Here is a 22,143-nt window from a genome sequence, read left to right as displayed (position 1 = left end):
GTCTGCCCCTTTTTTCATGGTTCTTTGTCCGCTTCCCTCTGGAAGCGTGGAGCAGTACCTACCTCAATCTTCTGGCTCCATAGTTCTTTTAACACTATTTTCCATTCCTCCAACTTCTTAGTACAAGAAAAGGAGGTGAAATACAGGGTAAAGGAAAAAGAGAGAGAACAAAGGAGAATAGCATTCCTCCTGTGTCTATCTCTAGGGCCCCAACAGAGAAAACAAAAGCAGCAGGAAGGAGGCTGCTTCCACCCATGACTCTGTTCACCAATGCTCTTTAGATCAGCTGCTTTCTGAACCCTTACAGTGTCTGTCTATGTGGCTGGGGGGCAGTGCTGTGCATCAGTGGATGAGGTAAGGCCTGCTACTTCTAACCAGTCTTCTGGGTCCGTCAGGATACTTTTGTAATTAAAAGTGTGACTGATAACATAGTCTGAAGACTATAGGATTGTATGGGTTTAATTGTTTAGGCTTAGCAGAGCCTAAAACATCTTTATTTGTGGTGCTGTTGTGAGAGATGGAGAGAAACCACCTTGACTGTCAGAGCCCAGGATGTGTTTGTGGAGTTATAGGGACAGAGGGGAAAAGCGAGAGGAAACAATTTTTTACTTGCAACATGAGGAAATTGGAAATTAAAATCAGTGAGATTCAATGAATACAGAACTCCACAAATACCCCCTTTTTTGATGGTCACTTTGGGATAGAACAGCGCTTTAAGATGAGACCCATTCCCTCCATTGTGCCTTTTGTATGCATTGAAGGTGTTAACCTCTCAATAGATATCCCCGATTTCAGTATACAATATGGCCAACCCCTGTATTCTTCAGTTTCAGGAAACTGATATGTCTTGTAGAACTTGAACCATTTCCACAGGACATTCATTTTCCTGGGCCTACAAGATTGAAAACCTCTTTTTAAAATTAAAAGCATTCTTTCTATTGCACTTTGCTTTCCAAGATATGGCTTCCAAGATGTGGTTTACACCACAAAGTAAGTTTTCTGTGCCTATCTCATAGCATGAAAATACCTGGCCTTGTCTGAGAACCTAGATTGTCCAGTGTTCTGGGGTGGATGCCAAGTTGTTTCTGTGTTCTCGTTCCAAGTTGTCATAGATGTGGTCCCATTTTCAACAGAGGCCAGAAGGTTGTCTCATGGGACTTCTGGTGTTGCAGTGGTTGTGTTCACTATTAGATATTCTATACTTGTTAGCAGAGCCCTCAATGTAGACTTTGGAAGAGTTTCTACATAAATGTCTATTTCTTTTTACATCTTTTCTATAGATGTTATCTCTGTGAGCGCCAGAACTTTCCATTCTTTGCCAACATCAGGTGGCTTTTCACTAGGAGTGTAGAGGTAACTGCAAAAACGAAATTGGCAGAACCTCCCCACAGTTTCAGATTCTGGGAAGGAAAGATTTGAGTGGGTGAAGACCTAATAGATATGGAGGTCCCATGAGAACCCTTTCCCCACAATCCTCAATCCAGATTATGATTGTTCTGTTTTTGATCTGTTTGCCGGAGAAAGGAATTTAATATATTTTCTTCTTTGTGCTAGCGGAATCTTCTATCAAGAGACTTCTCATACTTCCAGTTTCCTTTGTTCTCATTCTGTCATGGTGGATCTTTCAACTCTTGGGTCATTCTGCAATTTGCTTGCACCTTGTCCTTTGGGTTCACTTATGCCTTTAGCCACATCAGAGATTCCTCCTCTTCCAATTGTACTTTTTAAAAGGAAGTTTCCAATCCTTCTCTCAGTTTATCAAGAAGTCAACCACCATATTTGGTGCTTCTCTCCCTTTAATTTCTGTGGGTCTGCACTTCTTCTCCAGCACCCACATCTGGGATTTGCACCATCACATTACCTGCCTCTTAGACTTGGGCATCTTTCACTTCTTACAACATGGCCCTTTCTTTTATGTACGTTCATTATTGTTATGTTACAGCTTTAAGGTGCGTCTACACTGCACACCTATATAAGGTGTGTATAACTACACATCGCAGTGAAAAGCAGGCTGTGTTCACACTGTGGTATGTAGCGACATGTGGCAATGAAGGCTCTGGCAAGGGGGATGGAGCCTTTCCGCACTGATGGAGTCTTTCATTGCAGCACGGAAAGGCTCTAGCTTCCTGCTTTCCCTGCCATGGATAGTTGCTGGAGTTTTTCTCCGTTGTTTCCTTGCTGCTGGAGTCTTTCCCTGTTGCTGGAGTCAGTTGCCATTATCTCCACACTGCAGGAAAAGAGTCTAGCAGTAGGGAAACATCAGGACACTACACTGCTAAAACTAGCAGTATAGATGAGGGAAGGCATTGTTTGGGCATGTAGAGAACAGTGTAGGTTACGTACCCTAAGGTTTTGACATATCTTTATGTGCTTAAGCAGTGTCTCACTGTCTATACTGCTGTTTATACCCATTCTGGGGGAGAGGGAGGCCATGCAGTGTTTGTACTCTACACACTGGCATAAGGAGTGTATTCTGTGACATACCCTTAGGCAGTTTTTCTGGACCTGCAATCTTAGGAACTTTTGCTATTCTAGTTCACAGCCATACTGAACTAATCTGTGTGACAAGGAAGGGTGGAAAACACACAGCCCTCTGCTTCTGTCTTTCACCCTCCCCAGTCCCTGTACCTGAGCAATGCCTCTGTCCCTGTCTGCCTCAGAAAAGGAGGAGTATGTGGAGCCTTCACCCTCCTGTGGTCTCTGACAGTTTAATAATGTGCTTCCAGCAAGATAACCAAGCTAAAGTCATGGCAGGAGCTGCAGTCCCAAATTGGAGGGATATTCATTTGCTTGAGATTGGGGCAAGGAACTGTGATAGTGTTCCCTTCCTCTTTTCTTCATTCAGGAGTTTTGAGAAAAATCAGACACATCAGAAGTGATCCTACTTGCTCCTTTGTGGCTCGTCATCTTTGAGCATAGGAGCATCACCAAGTTATCATCCGGAAGCTGGAGTGTCTGTTCCAGAGACAAGTCAACTTCCTCAGCCCATGTCACCTAGCCTTGACATCCTGGAAGTTTAAAGACGATGAATTTCATTGTAGGTTTTTTTGAGGATGTAGCTAAAGTGTTTCCTCTAGGAAGAGGAATTGGACTTAGATCAGTACACTCAGACTGGGACATCTATCTTTCATTCTATTTTAGAGTTTTCTATTGTGGCTGTTAGTAGCTCACCACTCCTTCACCTGCAAGGTATTAGAGAGAGGGATGGATATACAATTGCCTCCCTTTAACATATCCTCCATTTTCTATGTGGCAGCTTCAAGGTTAATTTCCTGCAATTGCTGCAATATGCAGACCATTCAGGTAAGGGACTGGTTCCCATTTCAAAATGAAGAGAATATGCTTCCTCCTGTAACTGTCAAAGTACTGGCTAGTTAGCACTCTGATATTTGTCATTAGTTTGTCAAGCGTCTCTAGGTGTCCCTTTTGAAACTATGTGAGCAGCATCTCTGAGATTGCTTTCTCTGAAGTTGCTGCTGAATCTCTCTCTCTGGCAACAGTTTTCTCCGAGTGGGTGGTCATGTCAAATATTACAGAAGCACTAAAAAAAAAAATTGTTTTGAGAGTTGTAATAAAGGCAAGGCCACCTGCCAGTGCCCAGAAGGAGTAAGACTGTTGTTCTTTTATGACCAAGCTATGAAATCTCATCCTTATGTCAGAGGTGTCACTCCTCTTGGGCAATGACAATATTTTGGGTTTGGAGGGTTTGAATGCCTGCTTCTACTACTACTAAGTCAGCCACCTTTTTTCACCCACTACTACCAGATAGTCCAGTCTTTTGTTGCAGACTCTTGCATTTGGCTACTGTAAGTTCTGCTGTAATGCTCTTTCTGCATTTGCTGTCTGTAAGGGCTATTGCCAGGTAAAATGGGAGAAGTGGGATGTACTGTATGGCAAGGGAGGATTGCTCAGAAGTAATCCTGTTTGTCATAGTTCTCTTGTCCTCCATCCCTCCCCTTCCCACAGGAAGTGTTCCCAATTATTTTCTTTCATCTTTATTGCTGTTTTCCTGGGTAAGTATCCATGGCCTGAAGCCTGATTCAGCTGCTGTTCCCACATCGCCACCAGGATGCCATGCAGAGCCATATCTGAAGACCACTGTGGAGAATAGGTGCTGTGCAACTACTGCTCAAAGGGACCAGAGCAGCAGCATCCCATGGATCTCTGATTGGCCCACACTTATTATTTAACTCTGGAGGGTGCCCCAGGAAGTTGTCTGGGCAACCATGTAGACTTCTGGCTCACTGCAGCTCCAGACCTTGCTTTGTGTCATCTCACCTCACTCTCCGATCTTTGGTCTCCCACCCTAGCCTGACTTCAAACTTGACTCTTGTCTCCTGCTTCCTGACTGGTAACTACTGCTAATCTTGACTCTCTTGTTATTCAAATAACAAATATCACAGGATCTTTTTCAGGGGATAAGGCAACAAGCCACATTTATTGTGAATACAGAAATTTGGTAAATAGTATCAATAATGCAAATACCAGGGAAACCGTATTAACACTGTAACAATATCAGTATTGTGCTTTACCTAGTGATTACAAATACAGAGATTTTTGTTAATAAAGTATACTTCATTGACATGTTTCAATTGGTACTTTCATTCACACTCATACACACAGACAGGCATACACACACAGGGAGACAGACAGACATACATAGGGGTCTCACAGATGTTATAATTACCAGCCTCTTGGTAGTCACTGACCAGGTGACTGTAGCAGAGGGTAAGGAGCAAGGTTCTGTCGATGCGCATCGGTACTCCTGGATGGTGTGGTGATGTAGACCCAAACCTCCAGCCTTCATCTTTCTGTCCCATTTTATAGGAAAAAGATCCCATGTAAGTCAATGGGTTTTTGCTCTGTCATCCTGCATCTGGTGTGATCCTTAATCACCCATATTGTTGCAAGCCTGATAAGATTTTGTTCTTTGAAATGGGCTGACTCCAAAGCTATCAGTGTGGACTCCGCTTCGACCGCATTCCCGTTGACGCAGCGCTATACACCACTTGAGGGGGTGGATTTACTGCATCGACTTCCTGATTGATTGAGCTGGTCTACACTGACCACTCAATCGATCCAGAAAGATTGATCTGACGGCAGAGACTTTGCCGCCGTCAATATAGACATATCCTCATGCCTCCATCTATGAGGGATCAGTTTAGCATCAAAAACAGTGATACAAAGTAAAGCTGATACAAAGTAAAGTTTGCCCAATGCAGCGTTAGTCTCTGGTTTCCTGCAGAAGTTTATGTTTGTGAATTTGCATTGGAGCACCTGTAATTTAAAATTGCTTTCTGTGGTCTAAAAAGAGAGAGGACAAAACAGTAACCACCATTTACCTGCCACAGGAATGAATTCCCCCCCCCTGGCACAGTGTGCTTTCCTGGTGCAAGTTACAACTCATGCACCAGCTTTGTTCAGTTTTGGCCCTAAACATTATATTTCTGCTTGAACTATTAACTGGATCACATTTATGTAAATCATACTTATATAACTTGGTTTGGAAATATTACTCCTTCCCCTCCAGTAATATTGTCAGCCAGTCTGTAGGTAATCGTTGCTTCATAACACATGAAAATGCTAAAAAATAGTAATCATCTTCCATGTGCCTTCTTCCAGGGAAATGTCATAAATTTTAAACACGCATGTTTAAATAATTTAGACAGGATAGGAATAGTTTCTGTATCGGACCCACTACAGAGGATATTATGTTTTGTTGATAAATGCTCTTTAAAATACAGAATAGAAACATTAATGGACCATCGTTGATTCTCTGAGTCAGTATTATTCAAGCCAATTAAAGGTTATCACTGGCAAAAAGAAAACCCCAAAAAAGAAAATAAAACACCCTAAACAAAGAAGTGAAGAAATCAGATTTCCCTCAGATATGAGCTAAAATAGATGTTAATACCAAGTATGCGAAATCTTAATAAATCCCTATTTGCCTATTTATTGTTTGCTTCACATCTATTGGGTTTCTGGAAACTTTCAAGACTTGTGTTTTTGTCAAACACAAACAAATAGTCCTCCTTTTTAATAGTTTTGGGGGAACCCCTCCACCCCCCCAAAAACAAAAATTTTGCAATAAATAGCACATTATCAGAGAATGCCAAGCGGTATATTTTCAAAGTGGCATATGGGGATTTAGCTGCTTGCCGCCCATTAACACTTAATGTGAATTACATGCCTAAATCCCTGTGAACTGCTTTGACAAATGACCCCTTTGACTCTGATTGTTAAATATCATAACAATTTTATCTTAATCACTACATATATTGTGTAGTAAGTTTATTGGCTGTTTTGCTATTTTGTAAACAGAAAAATAATGAACAGAAACCAGATAATTCTAAATATACATTTTAACATACAAAATACTGAACATAGCATGCAAGTGTATATTTTACTTTCTGAAGTCATACTGGCACTTAATTTGTCACTGAAGAACATTTGTTCTTTTATTTATGTAAAGATGATAGAATTGATTTCAGTGTGTTATAACATCTTAAAAGACATTGTGAACAATCAACTTGGATGGCATTTGAATGGGTTTAGCATTTTATTTAGGTAATCTGGTTTAGTGCACCATCTGCCTGCCAGCATTTGAGAATTATCAATGATGTTGCTTTTGCCTTTGATGATAGTACTTGCATATCTATTTCTGTGGACTTATCAGAAGCTTTCAACTTAGTTCATTAAATTTTTACGGCGGATGCTGGTGTCGGATTTCCAGACAGTAGAGAGGCTTAAGAACATTTTTTCCAATTGGAAACTAATGTTTTGAAATTCTTCTCTTCCTACCATCCCCCCATGAAAGCAGTATCCTTAAGAGCTAAATATTTTGCAAAGAGGTGATGTTACAATGCAATCATTTCACAATTGCTATAGTTAAGGCCTTCACGACTCTCCTATTATTATGCACACACATACAAAAGTGCATTAAAAGAACATTAAGGTGGGAAAGTCAAGCACTCAAGCATTAGGAAATGTCAGAATTAAGGTTGCCTGTGTAACCTTAATTTCATCCTCTGATGTGTATGCATTATGAAACAGTTTTTAATTACATGATCACATACTATGTTTTCCAGAGAACCCCTGCTTCAATCAGTGCACAGGCTACATAGTGGTCATGTAGCAAGCTGCTATTCAATATTTTATTTTTTTCCTCATTCACACAATCGTAGAATTGTAGGACTGGAAGGGACCTCAAGTGGTCTTCTAGTCCAGTCCCCTGCACTCAAGGTAGGACTAAGTATTATCTAGACCATCCCTGACAGGTGTTTCTCTAACCCGCTCTTAAAAATCTCCAATTGTCCAATGTGTAGCCCTATGTCTTATTTATTACATACTATTCAAATCCTGCCCTGAAGACAGAACTATTAATTTTCTCATAGTTTTTTGTGTGGCACACATCATTAGAGTATCTGAATTCTTCACAAATATCAATTAATTTATTTCCATAGTAATAATGTGAGATTCATAGATTGTAAGACCAAAGGGGACCATTGTAATCATCTTGTCTGACTGCCTGTATAACTCAGGCCACAGGACTTCCCTGAATTAATTCTTGTTTGAACTAAAGCATGTTTTTTAGAAAAACTACCAATCTTGATTAAAAAATTCCAGTGATGGAGAAGCTTCCACAGTCCTTGGTAAGTTGTGCCAGTGGTTACTCACCGTAAAAAAAAATTGTGCTTTATTTCTAATCTGAATTTAGAATTGAGGTAACACTATCTTTTCAATATAATGTTGGGTTTAGGTGTTCCTGGGACCTCAGATCAGCATGTCATTTTAAATATATTGTATATACTCATGTATAACAAAATACCTAGCTACAGTGCAGAGAGCTGTTCTCTGAATTTGTGTGCTATTTTCATTTTCTCTTTTAACTGTTCTGATTCCTAGAATGAAATTAAACTAAAATAAAATTTCCGTTGATCCTCAGCAGACATAAAGAAACATGGTCTCTGCTAAGCATATGATTTCAAAGCACTTTACAGGGGGTAGGTATCAGTATATATATTTTATTGATGAGGGAAACTAAGGCATGGAGGAGTCAAGTGACTTGACTAAGGTCACACACTGTGTGTGTTGGCAGAACCAGGATACTGACTGCTAGTCTTGTATTGTCTACCAGAGCATGTTGCATTCTTGATGTGAATTTCACATTTAAGATGCAATACACAGTGCTGCAGATTAATTTGGGAATACATATTTGATTAAAATTTTGCATTCTTTCAGGTTTTGGGACCTTTTAATTCTTTGTGCAGATTTAATCAATGTCTAGCTCTAAACCTGTTCTGCAGAAACTGGTTACACTAATTTGCCTGTGGAGCATTTATTTTCTTTTTCCTATTACATACCCCTTTTCTGTAAATCATCAACTCCATCATGTTACAGGAATTCATTCTCACGTGGAGCAAGCATTTGCTGAAATCTTGAAACCTAAGGACTTGCTGTCTCACCTACTATAAATACCTACTTTTATGGTCTCTGCATTTTAGACTTTGGACCATAACGCTTCATCTGTGTTCTCTTAATTTAGGAAGTGGGACCACATCACCTGTAACAACTCCTTAATCATGAAGAAGTTTAGTTTTATAAAGTGGACTTCTTTACTTGTTGAGGGAATCTGTGTCCACTCATTTTTCTCATCTTTTTATTTACTGTATGCACATAGTTCCAGTTAATCAGTCTGTGTTCAAGATAATAACCAGAAGCAACAGCAGAGCTTACAATGTACAAGTGTATCTTCATTTCTAGGACTTCAGCAAAAGCAGCTGTATTTGGATGCCTTCAGCTAGCAATAGTTTCACCCTCCAAACAGCTGCTCTGTATTCTGCTACAAAACTGTGTCGTTAGCAGCTGTGATTTTAGCCATATACCAAATGCATTAAACAACAGAGCTAAGTGAATAAAGGAATTTTTGGTTTGGTGGCAGTTCTGAAAAATTAAAAAAAAATCTGTTAGGGTAGAACTGAATGTGAAACTTTTCAGAATTTTTAGTGAATTGAAAAAGTCCATTTCGGGTCTATTCCAGAGTGTGAATTTGAACCTGGGTCTTCCAAATCATATTCTCAGGTGAATGCCCTACCCACTTGGCAAAAGGTTATAATGGAGGGCACCACCTCCTCCAGCTGTTTTATAAATGACCAAAACTATTTGTCAAATTCATGAATAGTTTTGAATTGACCCAAACTGCATTTTTTCCCCCTGAAGAAACTATTTGCCTGAAAAATTTCACCCAGTGTTTGTGAACATTGTGCTATTGGACTAAAGCTTTGATGTTAAATTGATTAGATACTGGGTACAAACACAAACAGTATATTTTTGTTTTCCAAATTGAATGTAAGGTTTAATATAAGTAAATGAACATCACTGATGAGGTAAGGAAAATACTGAGCTTGTCTAAACAGGCTAAGTGTGTGGCAAGTCAGCATGTGAATTTTCAGAGCACTAGTGTTCCATGCAATAAAGGTCCATGTGGACTGTACAACAGCACGCTTTAAAAGTTCCTTGGTGTGTTTTGATGTACTGCTGTTTTAAATGGGTATGCCAGAGATGCAGTATGGTAGCTGTGTCCATGAGATGTTACTGCACGGCAAACTAGTGCACTATAGATTCACACACTGTCTTACTATGCACTAACGTCCTATGTGGACAAGCCAATAGCTTCTTACACATCCAGTAGTTTCTGGCATTAACAATCAGATTAAAAATCATTACATACCCGCAAAATATTTTTATATGTAACATTCATATTTTAAAAGCATTGAAATATTGCCTGCAAACAAAGCCAGATAGCTTGGCATTTTGACATAGCACTATGCTGCAATGGTAATAATGAGAATATTTTGTGTACAATAGAAAGATACCCAACCCAGCTATTTTGCAATGATGATTCAGAAGATTGATTTGGAAAATACACCTCAACACTAAAGCGTTTTACCTAATCTTTAGTTTTCTCACTGAGTATGTGGGTCTTATATTGGATACTGTCATCTGGCTTTCTTCACTCTGGGGTGAATTGCTTCAAGAACTGTTAGTTGCAAAAATCACATTTCCAAAAGCTAATGGTTCCTTAAGTTATTATAAGCTATATTGTTTTCCCTGTTGCTCTAAATTAGATATATAAAACAAATATTTGAGGGATTAATATTGGCCTGGAAGCTAATTAGCTGGTGATTCACATCAAGAATACCCATGTAGATTTTGAAGTAGAATCAATAGGGTAAAAAGTAGTGACCATAAAATGGATATGAAGGCTCTGTGAACTCATTTGTTTGGGTTGTGTTGGTACTGAATCTGTGCCCCCGCATTTTGATAAGAGCATTGTACTGCTTGCTGTAGCTGCTGTCATTAGGATCATATAAAAACAGAAACCACCTGGACTACTTTGGGCCACTGATGGTTCTTTGGTACTTTTTACAAAAGTGCTAGGATTTATTCATGTATCTTGGTCAAATTCCCACACTTAACGTACATTAAATTCTCCCTATATATTCAGGTGGAAAAGAGAAGAGGAGTCTTGTGTAGTGTTGCTATGTACACTTAAACAGGTGCTATGTTGCACCTTTGATGTGCAGGCATTTCTGTGGTGGATTAAGTGATCCACGTGTATAGATTGATCATGTGAAGAGATTTACTCACATATTTACTTCAGGGACTCTGTGCGCACACACAGCTCCTTGGGAGTGGATCTCTTTTGAGGACTGGGGCTGAAATTTGTGAAGTGCTGTGCGTTGAAAATCTCTTATCAATAAATAAAATATCTGGCATATATATAATTTTATTAACGATAAAATTAACATTTGTCTGCTCATTTACATTAATTTTTAGGCAGTTCATATAATCATGTTCTTCTTCAAGTGTTTGCTCATGTCGATTCCATTCTAGGTGTGCGTGCGCCTTTGTACATGGTTACTGGAAATTTTTTCCCCTCAGCAGTACCCTTAGTGCTGGTTCCAGTGCCTCCCCTTCTCCTCCAAAAAAGAGTCAGAAGAAACAGCGCCTGGACAATGATCGCTTCCTTGTACCAAAGAAGAGCAGAGATGCAGGGTCGAGCGAGGGCACCGCTTCATTCCAGCCGGCTGCGTTGGGACATTCGGAGCAGGATTCACCCATTAGGGCTCTGACCCCTCTGAGGGAGCCACCCCTGACTCGGGGGAGCGGAAGGAGATTCCTCCAGCTCGTGGTGCCATTGACGCTGGAGGCTCTCCAGGCAGTGAAGGATTTGATGGCTCTTCCCCTGCCACCCAATCCTAAACCCGCTGTGGTGCCGGGGAGGGATATTGCACCAGTTTCAAAGGGAAAGCCCATGATGGGATCCCCTCACTGGCTGCACCAGTTGCATGAGCCCCAGGGGGCGTTGCCTCGGGACAGGTCACTAAGGTGAAGGTCCCCACCGTTGAGACACAGGTCCCGTTCCCTGTCATCGGCACCGGGTCGATCACTGACGGTTGAATGACACCACATGCGTCGGTCTCCGGCGAGAGAACATGGCAGACCCAGATTGCCTACGCAGAGGGACTCGCAGCACAGAACCTATTCTCCGATGCCAAGGTCCCAACGAGAGCAGCACCATTCCAACTTCCCAGCACCGAGAGTATGCCTCACGAGACCCAGGCGTCGAAGCCGGTCACTACTGAAGCTGGGTTCACCTGAATGCAGCCAGCATGGCCACAGTTCCCCTGCATTGGGGCACTCTTTGATCTCCTGACAGGAGTCCCCACTGTGCCGCACTGCTCATTCCCAGAGCCAGTCCTTGAGGCTGCGTTCTCCGATGCCCCATGCCAGCCGCTATGGTGCTGACCGTAACAGATCCGAGGGGTCAAGGCACCGGTCACCGTCCCCCAGATGCCAGCATGAATTGCTGTGGGACGGTAGGAGAGAGGTGGAAGGAGTCCCGCCGTGGTCCTCGGCTAGTGACTCATTTCTCAGAGGAGGACAGATCTGCTGCCCACTCCAGCCACCGCCATGTCCTAAGGGCCCAGGATCAGGGCCCAGGATCCTCACCTTCGGGTTGGCCCCAGGGCAATGGCTCACGCAGTGGCTATGTTGGAACCCGTGGGGGTTCCTTGTGGTGGCAGGACCTCATTTTGTCCAGTCAGTGGAAAAGAGGTCAGCCGCCCCACCAGTGCCAGAAGGAGCCTGGGACCCGGGGTCAGACGTGGAATTGGACCCGCTGGAGGAGACCTCAGCTTCAGTGGCCCTATGGAAAGGAATGCAGCAGCCCGCTGTCCTGGTGCAGTCATGCCCTTCATCCCCGAATGAGGCAACCGCTGCAGGCCCATGCCAGTCGACGACTTCAGAGCTCACTAGGAGCTCCTTAAGATGGTGGCCTGTAATCTGGGACTAGAGGTGGAGGAGCTCAAAGAGACCTCGGATAACCTCTTTCATCTCCTGGCTGCTGCGGTGCCAGCCTGTGTCGCCCTGCCAGTTCATGAAGGGGTTCTCAAGCTGGTTAAGGGATTGTGGCAAACCCCGTCATCGCTGCCACCAACCTCCAAAAGGGCAGAGAAGAAATAGTATGTCCCTGCAAAAGGGTTGGAGTACCTCTTCATGTACCCATCACTGGGCTCCTTAGTAGTAGTGGCAGCTGTGAGCAAGCGGGACAGGCACGGTCACTCCAGCTCCACGCTGAAGAATAAGGACTACAAGAAGCTGGACTTATTCGGCAGGAAGATATATTCCACGGCTAGCCTGCAATTTAGAATTGCTAATCAGCAAGTGCTGTTAGGGAGATATAATTACAACCTCTGGGAGTCTAAGTGCTTTGGTGACCCCAGGAGCAGGCATTGGATCTTATAATGCTCCTGGAGGAAGGTAGGACAGTGGCCAGGGTGGCCCTGCAGGCAGCCTCGGACACAGCTGATTCAGCGGCAAGGGCTTTGGCAGTGGCCATGCTGCGGGGTTCATGGCTGCAGTCCTCTGGTCTGTCCCAAGAAGTGCAGCAATCCATCCAGAACTTGCCATTCTATTGGATTGCACTTTTTTTGGACCGTACGGACACCAAGCTGCACAGTCTGAAGGACTCCAGGGCCACTCTCCATTCTCTGGGTCTCAACATACCTCAGGCCTCGAGGCGACAGTTCCGTCCTGAGCAACAGCAGCAGCAGCAGCACAGATATCAGGCCCCACGTTCTGGTGCCTATAGGAGGAGGGACAGAGAGGAGTTTCAGGAGGCATCAACCAACCTCGTCAGGCCAGTAGCAGGGCCTCTTACAGTGTTCTGGCAGTCAGTGACTGTCATTTTGATGGTGCACCCGAGGATGGCCTACCAGCTTCCGATCAAAATCCTCTCTCCCTGCAGTTCATGAATCGCCTCACCCCCTTCCTCCCCGAGTGGGCTCGTATTACATCGGACCATTGGTTCTTTGGGATTGTCGAAAGGGGCTATTCCCTGAAGTTTTCTTCCGCCCTCCCCCCCTCCAATCCTCTTTCCCCATCGATCTTCAGGGAGCCCTCTCATGAGCAACTTCTCAGGCAAGAGGTGAAGGGCTGCCTCAAATAGGGGGCGGTGAAGAAAGTTCCACCAGACAGGAGAGGAAAAGGGTTCTACTCTCGGTACTTTCTCATTCCCAAGGCAAAGCGGGGCCTTGGCTCCATTTTAGATCTGTGAATGTTGAACAAGTTCCTCAGAAAGCTCAAATTCCGCATGGTGTCCCTAGCTTCCATCATTCACTCCCTGGATCCAGGAGACTGGTATGCTGTCCTCATCCTGAAGGACTTATATTTTCATATTGCAATTTTTCCAGGCCACAGAAGATTTCTCCTGTTTGTTGTGCTCCGTTCCCATTTTTCAGTTTACGGCCCTCTTGTTTGGCCTCTCTTCCGCCCCACAAGTTTTCTCGAAATGGTGGTTGTAGCTGCACATCGCAGATGACAGAGCATGCAAATCTATCCATATCTGGGCAACTGGCTACTCAAAGACAGATCCCAGTCCCAGGTCCAGCCCAGCATCAACCTAGCGAGGGCCACATGTCAGTGTCTGGGGCTAGTGGTGAACGAGCAAAAGTCCACACTCGTGCCAGTGCAGAGAATAGAGTTCATTGGGGCCATTCTCGACTCTGCACAGGTGAAAGCTTTGCTGCCGCAGCCTCAGTTTGAAGCCATGTCAAGTCTTATCAGGCACCTCCACGCGTATCCCCTTACGACGGCCCAGGCCTGCTTGCAGTTGATGGGTCACGTGGCGACCTGCACATACATGGTATGCCACACATGTCTAAAGCAAAGACTGCTCCAGTCCTGGCTGGCCTTGGTGTATGCCCCAAGGAGGCACTCTCTGGACAGAGTGGTCACAGTGCCCCCGCAAGTCCTCTCCTCCCTAGACTGGTGGTTGGACCCGCCAGGTGGTCATGCGTGGGATATCCTTTGAAGACCTGGTTTCCTTGGTCACACTGATATCAGCCTCAGAGCTAGGGTGTGGGGTGCATATCAGCTCCAACCCCAGTACACAAGGGACCTGGTTGGAGAGGGAACAGGGATTGCACAAAAACATCAAAGACCTCAGGGTGGTCAATTGGCATGTGGGGTGTTCCTTCCCCTTCTGAAGGGCATGGTGGTTCAAGTTTTGACGGACAACAACAGCCACGATGTAGTACACCAGCAAGCAGGGCAGGGCATGCACCCCAACCCTGTGCCAGGAGGCAGTGAGCCCATGGGGCTTTGCTATACAACACAGTATGCATCTGTTGGCTTCCCACCTTCCCGCTATAAAGAATGCCACAGCGGACCGCGTCAGTAGGTCCTTCTTACCCTGTCATGAGAGTTCACTCCACCCGAAGGTGGTCGACATGCTCTTCCAGAGGTGGGGGTCTCCCTGAGTGGACCTCTTTGCATCCGAGCGGAACAAGAAATGCCTCAGTTCTGCTCCATTCATGGGCGGGACGAAGGGGCTATGTCCGATGCCTTCCTTCTGTTGTAGTCAGGAGTCCTTATGTATGCCTTCCTGCCCATACCGTTGATCCACAAGATTCTGTTGAAGATCAAGAGGGAGAAGGCGTATGTCATCCTCATAGCACCTGCCTGGCTACGACAGCATTGGTTTATGATACTGCTGGAGCTGGCGATTGCCTCCCCCACTAGAGTTACCTCGCTGGCATAAACTCCTTTCCCAGGACCAGGGACAGTTGCTGCATCTGCACTTGGAATCTCTGCACCTGATGGTGTGAAGGCTCCATGGTTGAACCTGGAGGAACAATCCTGTTTGTCTCAGGTGCAGCAGGTTCTAATAGGTAGCAGGAAGTCTTCTACTATAATGTCGTACCTAGCAAAATGGATGCGGTTCACCTGTTGGGCGGCATCCCGAGGTGTTTCAGCCCAGTAGGCTTCAGTGCAAGTGATTTTAGACTACCTGTTACACCTTTAGCTGCAGAGCCTAGCCTTTGCCTCACTGAAGATGCATCTGGCGGCTATTTCCACTTTTCACGGTCTATGGGAAGTCAGTTTTTTCCCATGGTATGACAGTGTGGTTCATGAAGGGCACAGAGAGGATCTACCCTCAGGTTAGGGATCCACTTGCTCCCTGGGATCTAAATTTGGTACTCACTAGGCTCACGTGAGCCCCGTTCAAGCATTTTGATACCTGTCCCTTGTCATTGCTATCCTGGAAGGTGACCTTCCTGGTAGTGATCACCTCAGCCAGAAGGGTGTCCAAGATTAGGGCACTTACCTCGGAACCGCCATATACAGTCTTCTATAAGGATAAGGTCAAGTTATGGCCTCACCCCCTTCTTGCCCAACATAGTGTCCCAATTTAATTTTAATCAGGATATTTTCCTACCTGTTTTCTTTCCAAAACCCCATTCCTCGGACGAGGAACGCTGTTGGCATACACTCGATGTATGGAAGGCCCTAGCGTTTTACATTGAGCCGACGAGGTTGTTCCATAAGTCCATGCAACTCTTCATGACTGAAAGTGGCTGAAAGTATGAAAGCCTCACCTGTGTCAGTGCAGAGAATCTCTTCGTGGATAACCTCCTGTATTTGGTTCTGCTACGAGCAGGCAAAGGTTCCTCTCCTGGGAGTTGTCATGGCCCATTTCGCCAGGGCGCAAGCTTCGGCGGCGGCATTTCTGTCTCAGGGGCCCATTCAGGACATATGCAAAGCTGCTACTTGGTCCTTGGTGCACACCTTCGCCTCCCATTACGCCATCGTTCAGCAAGCATGAGATGACGCCCACTTCAGCAAGGCAGTGCTGCAGACATCTCACCGTTGAACTCTGATCCCATCTCCAAGATATTGCTTGGGAGTCACCTATTATGGAATTGACATTAGCAAGCACTCGAAGAAGAAAAGGTGGTTACTTACCATGTAACTGCTGTTCTTCAAAATGTGTTGCTCATGTCCATTCCATTACCTGCCCCCATCTCCACTGTCGGAGTTGACTGCAAGAAGGAACTAAGGGGGAATAGGGCCGGCAGCATCTTATATACTGTGGAATGTGCGCAGGGCTTCAGGGAGTGCTAGAGCTAGCCCTATGGGTACTGCTCAAGGGATATGAAGAGTTAATTTTTAAGTGTCAAATCTGTATAGTTCTGAATCCTAGATGGAATCAAAGAACCAAGCTGATTAAGCGTTGACCAGCACGCAAAGGTCTTTTAATGAAAGTTAGTTTGATTCTCACTTTGATGTTTTGCCCATGTGCTTTGCTGAAAAGGAATGTTACGGATTTTCCTTCAGATAATGCTGCAGACTTACTCTATGGTTACTAGACTCAGGTCAGAGTGGTAAACTCATGGAAGGCATGTGATCTTAGTCTTTATTCAATAGTTTAGACAACTGTTGCCTGCAATATTGAGAATCCATAAAGTTATTAACCTAATTATATTCAGCTAGTATTTGCATGCTACCAGCTAGTACTGGAAGGACAGAATCATCAACACTGAGGTGCTCAAGCTGGCCAGCATACCGAGCACGCAGACATTCCTTAAACAGAGACACTTCCACTGGTTTAGGAACATGTGCTGAATGAATGATGGGTGCACCCCAAAGCACATCCTCTATGGTGAATTGGCCTCTGGAAAAAAGACCTGACAGATACTCAGAATTACATTTTAAGGATGTGTGCAAGCGAGACCTCAAAGAAATGGACATGGATAACTGGGAAGATTCCACTCAGGACCTCAGCCTTTGGAAACAAGAGCTTAATAAAGGTCTCCAAGGCTATGAGAGGAAGCAGTCCAGCTTCACAGAGGAGAAAAGAGCTTGCAGAAGGCAGAGCACAAAGGATTGAAACACCCCCTTTAAATGTGGCAAAGATTGTCTCTTGAGTGGGTCTCTTCAGCCACTGCCACAGCTGCCATAAAACCTCCCAAGTACATTTTTTACCTCTAAGGCAGCAGTTCCCAAACTGTGGATTGTGACCCCAAATGGGATCGTGCCATCAGCAGTAATTCCTAGTATGTGCAGCACGCCATTTTGCGGTGCATAGCATGACTTTGCATATACAGTGCATGTGAGTTCACACTGTGCGAAGAGCAAAATGGCATCTTTTCATGCTGTCTGTGGTCCTGGCAGGCAATACTTCATTAAAATGGTGTCGTGATGAAAAAAGTTTTAGAACCCCCTGTTCAAAGGGGCGCATGGTCTCCTGAGACTAAAGGATGCCTAATACTATTAACATAATAGTAGGAAAGGAATTTTTCCCCCAGGTCAGATTGGCAGAGTCCATGGGTTTTTTATTTTTTTTTTGGCCTTTTTTTGCTGCATAGGGCACAGATTACTTGCAGGTTTAACTAGTATAAAAGATGGATTATCTGTAACTTGAAGTTTTTAAATCATGATTTGAGGACTTCAGTAACTCAGTCAGAGGTTAGGGGTCTGTTACAGGAGTGGATAGATGAGGTTCTGTGGCCTGCAATGTGCAGGAGATCAGACTAGATGACCATGATGGTCCCTTCTGACATTAAAGTCTATGAATCCATGAATCTATGAATGAAATACAATGAAGCTGTTTATAAATCATGTAAAATGAAAATTACCAAACGGGTCTGTGGGGGGGAAAAAGATTTAGTGCACAGAAACTCAGGACAAACAGAAGTGTTTTATGGGGACGTAAAAGAATCATGTTTCCTGCATACCAGGCAAAAAGTACAGGGGAAGATGGGGCAGGCTGAGTTACATTAGGGGGTGCATATATTAGCAGAGCTACCAAAAAGGAGGAGCTGGGTCCTTTTGATGTCAACTGCACAAATAATGCCCTGGAGAAGTGGGTTAGAACCAGGGACAAATGCACAGCTGAGCAGGCAGGCCTAAGGCTGAACCTCCGTTTGAATGGGTTACTTGTTGACATTCTGTTCAGAAATATGGTAACTGGGAGAGATTGGAACTTCACTTTACAGCTACAGTGAAATGTAGCTAGAAGTATTGCCTTTGCCTGAAAGGCAAGCCAAAGTTGATTATGCAGCAATTTTTAGTCTTGCAGTCTTAGCAGCAGCTACTGTAAGGCACATTTTGATTTTTTTATTAAGAGGAAAAGATAAGGCTTGTAAGTTATAGGTTGCAGTCAGTTAGCTCAAAAATTTTGCCTGAAAAACAAGTAAAATTTTAGGCTATTTAGTAAGAAACTACAATTTTACTGTGTGTTGCTTCAAAATACACTTGGATTTGAATTTAAGACACTATAGAGATGACCTCTAATATTTTGTACAACTCCAACATTGCAAACTTTGCTGCTGCCAGGCACTTTAATTGGCAAATAATTCTTCCCTTACACATTTAATTTAAATTAGTTTGTTGCAAAACTATATATACACTGACTTGCTTGACCAAAAAAAAAAAAAAAATAGAGAGAGTGAGAAATGGCTGGAAAGCATTAACCATCTTTTTGGGCTTTTTGTTAAAATCACATTAGCTTGGTTTAGCAGAGGATAATGTTGACGGTCCTGATCTAAGTAAGTATAAAGAACATGGCATTTTCCAGAAATAATAGAAAGCTAAACATGGATATTTTTATGTTCGAAAAATTAAAAATTTCTTGTCTTTAAAGGCAAAGCTGCAGAAATATCCAATCTATGTGCTTGAAGCTGCCCACGGATGCCAGTTTCATCAGGCTCCAGCAACCACTTCAGTTTACTTGAGAGAATATTGAAAATTGGAACAGCTTCACTTTCTTGTCAGAGAACCATGGCCATCCCTAGAGGGGTGCAGAGCATGGGGCAAATGGTCCTGGTGTGCAACCAGCAGGCTGGCTGCAGTCGCCTGCCTCCCGCCCAGTCCCGAGACAAAGCTGGGACCCTGGCGGTAGTTGGCTGCCTTCCGCCAGGTCCCGGCGCATAGCCAGGATGCGTGCTATAGACACCCGCCTCCTCCCTGGTTCCCGCTCCCAGCCTGGAGGTAGGCTGCAGCCACCCACCTCCTAGCTGGTCCTGACCTGAAGCGCAAGGCCTCCCAAAGTGCGGGGATGGGGCGGTCGACCCTATTCGCCCTACACTAGCAACGGCTCTGTAGAGAACCAAACTGAATTCTTAGCTGCCTATTGGGGAGTGATCAGATATTTTCCACACTTATTACTGGTGGTGGACAGAGCACGTACTTGTCAGAGAAAGGTCGCTGGTCACATGGTGCTGGCTCCCCGATCCATCTGCTAAATTGCATTAAAAGGCAACTAAAATATATTATTTTAATCTTTTTTCATATAAGCCATTGCCATGATTAGCTCAGGCATATTATGAGATTGCAAATGGGAAAGGAAGGTGGTTGTTGTGATCATGAGTGGTGGGAAAGAGGAGTGGTCAATGAGACAATCCCTTTCTTAAGATGTGGTCCACTCTGTGGAAATAGTCTGGGTACTCCAAGATCTAAATGCATGCTTTTATTCAGTGAGAAGAGGATAATTCACAGTAGTTTTGAAAAGATTCACTACAACCATTTTCAGATGATGATGGTACATTCAAATTTTTCTTGATATTTTGATCTACTTGAATCTATTTTCACTTCACTGACAAATCCTGTTCCCACTTTGTCTTGTTAGTATGAAAGGTTATTCGAATTAATATGCTTAATTATTAAAGGATTTGTTGACATTTCTATTTGCATTTCCCGCAGCTAAATATTGATGTTGAGGGAATGATACCCACTGTGTTGTTCTAATTAATTACTGAACATAAGTAAATGAATTATTATTTCTAGGTACTGGATATAAATCTAAAGATCTTGAAAGTCTTGATGATGGTCAAACACTGATGATTGGAGGAAAAGAAATTGAAGTGATGGGTATAATTTCATCAGAGGACTTTAACAGTGGCAAGTGTTTTCAGACCGGTGTAGGGACTTCCACCATAGTCCCAACTGCTTCTTTACAAAGTACCCTGAAACAATTCTGCAGCCCATTCAAAAATGTCTGCAAGCCAAGCACTAAGGAAAATCTACTAAAAAATTCCCAGAACTGCAAACCTCGCCATGATTCAAACATACCAAGTAAGATTTAGAATTCTGTTATTTATTTAACCATCCACTGTCCTCTAGTAAGAAAGCTCAATGCGTAACCAAGGTTTTAATGTTTCCTACACAAATATTGAATGAAAATCTAGGATATCACAATGGAAATCATGTTTAACCAATAACACCATGCAGGGTTCTATTCTACAAGTGTCTGGTGTACTGTAAAGCATGAGACATGGTGCTGTGTCACTGACATTTGAGAGAATGGCAGTATCCTAAAACACTCCACATACCCAGGAGTGTCTTATAGGCAGTTATTTATAAATATTATTGATGGCTATGAAAAATGTTTAAATCAGAATGGTTCTGAAAATAGACTAGCGAAGAAAAATGAATATACTGACAAGAGAAACTGTTTGACTAGTGCCAAACATTCTAGAAAAGTTCTAGCTTTCCACCAAGTTCAGTGGAGTGTTGACAGACTACACCAGCATGGTTGTTGCTGTGGAGGACTAGCGGTAAAGAGGTTAAACAAAGCTAGAAGAATTGTTTCCAGGGGCGTCTGATGCCTCATAGCCACCAGTGTGCAAACACAAAAAGTAACTAACAGTCCAGGTTCAGTAAGACACCTAATGCAGGGAAAAAGTTTGGAAGCACAATATCAGTTACTTTGTGCTGTCATCCCATTAAATTTCACAAGTTAAGGAGGATCAGACTGGTTGAGTACTTGTGTGGGAGAGCTCCAGTGACCACCTAGGAACAGCAGGAAGTGGTGTTGAATATTCAGCAGATTGATATCTTCCATTTGTCTTTAGAGACAATATTCTGGAGAAGGTGCCATGTTTCAGATTAGGGAAAAACACCAAGTTTATTGCAATGTCATCAAAATAAATGGTGCATAATTTTAATTTAAAAAATTAAGATAAATCCCTGCTTCATATTCACACTGCAGTAACATTCACACCCCATTCCATTTCTTACGTTTGTACATCATTTCCTGAGATTATAAGGTCTTCACGGCTGGGCCATGTCTTCCTACCTCTGTAAATTGACTACCACACTAGCCCTATACAAATAAATAATAACCACACATGGTAAAGACCTTTTTATCTTGTGGCACTTTTTGTAAGAGTAGAGTTGTTAATAGACCAGTGTTCTGGTCTAGTTCCAACTTTTTTATGTTCTGTTTCCTTGAATTCCCTGCGATGGTTTCAAGATGATATGAGCTTTCTGCTCTAAATTGTTGAGTAGTTCTGCTATGTTCAGCAGCAAAGTTGGCTGCATTTTGTCTGTTTCTGCAGTGCTATATGAAAGACCTGGGTTTATTTCCAATTTTTTGCCTTTTGGAGCCAAATCTGTGATGGTTTTGAGTGCCTACTGTAAGATGGCCCTTTCAACTCCTATGGAAGTTGAGAGCACTCAGAACCCACAGGATGGGGACCCTTAATCTCTAAACTATCATGAGTAGGGAATGCTGTATTTGTTCACTGTCTTGCATTGCTCAATATTAACCTCTTCCAGTGCGGATGATGGACTCCAAAGTATTCTGCCCATTCCTCTGTAGTCATTGGGGGGAGGAAGGGGCAGAGGGATGATAATCATTTATATATTTGTAAAAGAAAGAGTGTTAGCCACAGAGTGCTGATAAAATTCTATTTTGAGTAATTGTGTTCTGTATTCCTTGCACTTTTAATTGGATGAGGTATTTTTCCTCACTTCCTGTCCTGAACTGATTATTGGTGTAGTCCTCAATGGAGC

At 43.4% G+C, this 22,143-nt stretch overlaps 1 pseudogene; it reads left to right on the top strand.

Moving 5' to 3' along the window:
- LOC137145421 (DNA repair and recombination protein RAD54B-like) overlaps nt 1-22,143 on the top strand; it is a 102,276-nt pseudogene that overhangs the window by 50,138 nt on the left and 29,995 nt on the right.

The sequence above is a fragment of the Emydura macquarii genome, unplaced genomic scaffold (assembly GCF_026122565.2).
Source record: "Emydura macquarii macquarii isolate MOO-44397 ecotype Brisbane River unplaced genomic scaffold, CSIRO-AGI_Emac_v2 contig_383, whole genome shotgun sequence".
Classification (NCBI taxonomy): Eukaryota; Metazoa; Chordata; order Testudines; family Chelidae; genus Emydura; species Emydura macquarii.
This window is presented reverse-complemented; position numbering and strand designations above follow the sequence as displayed.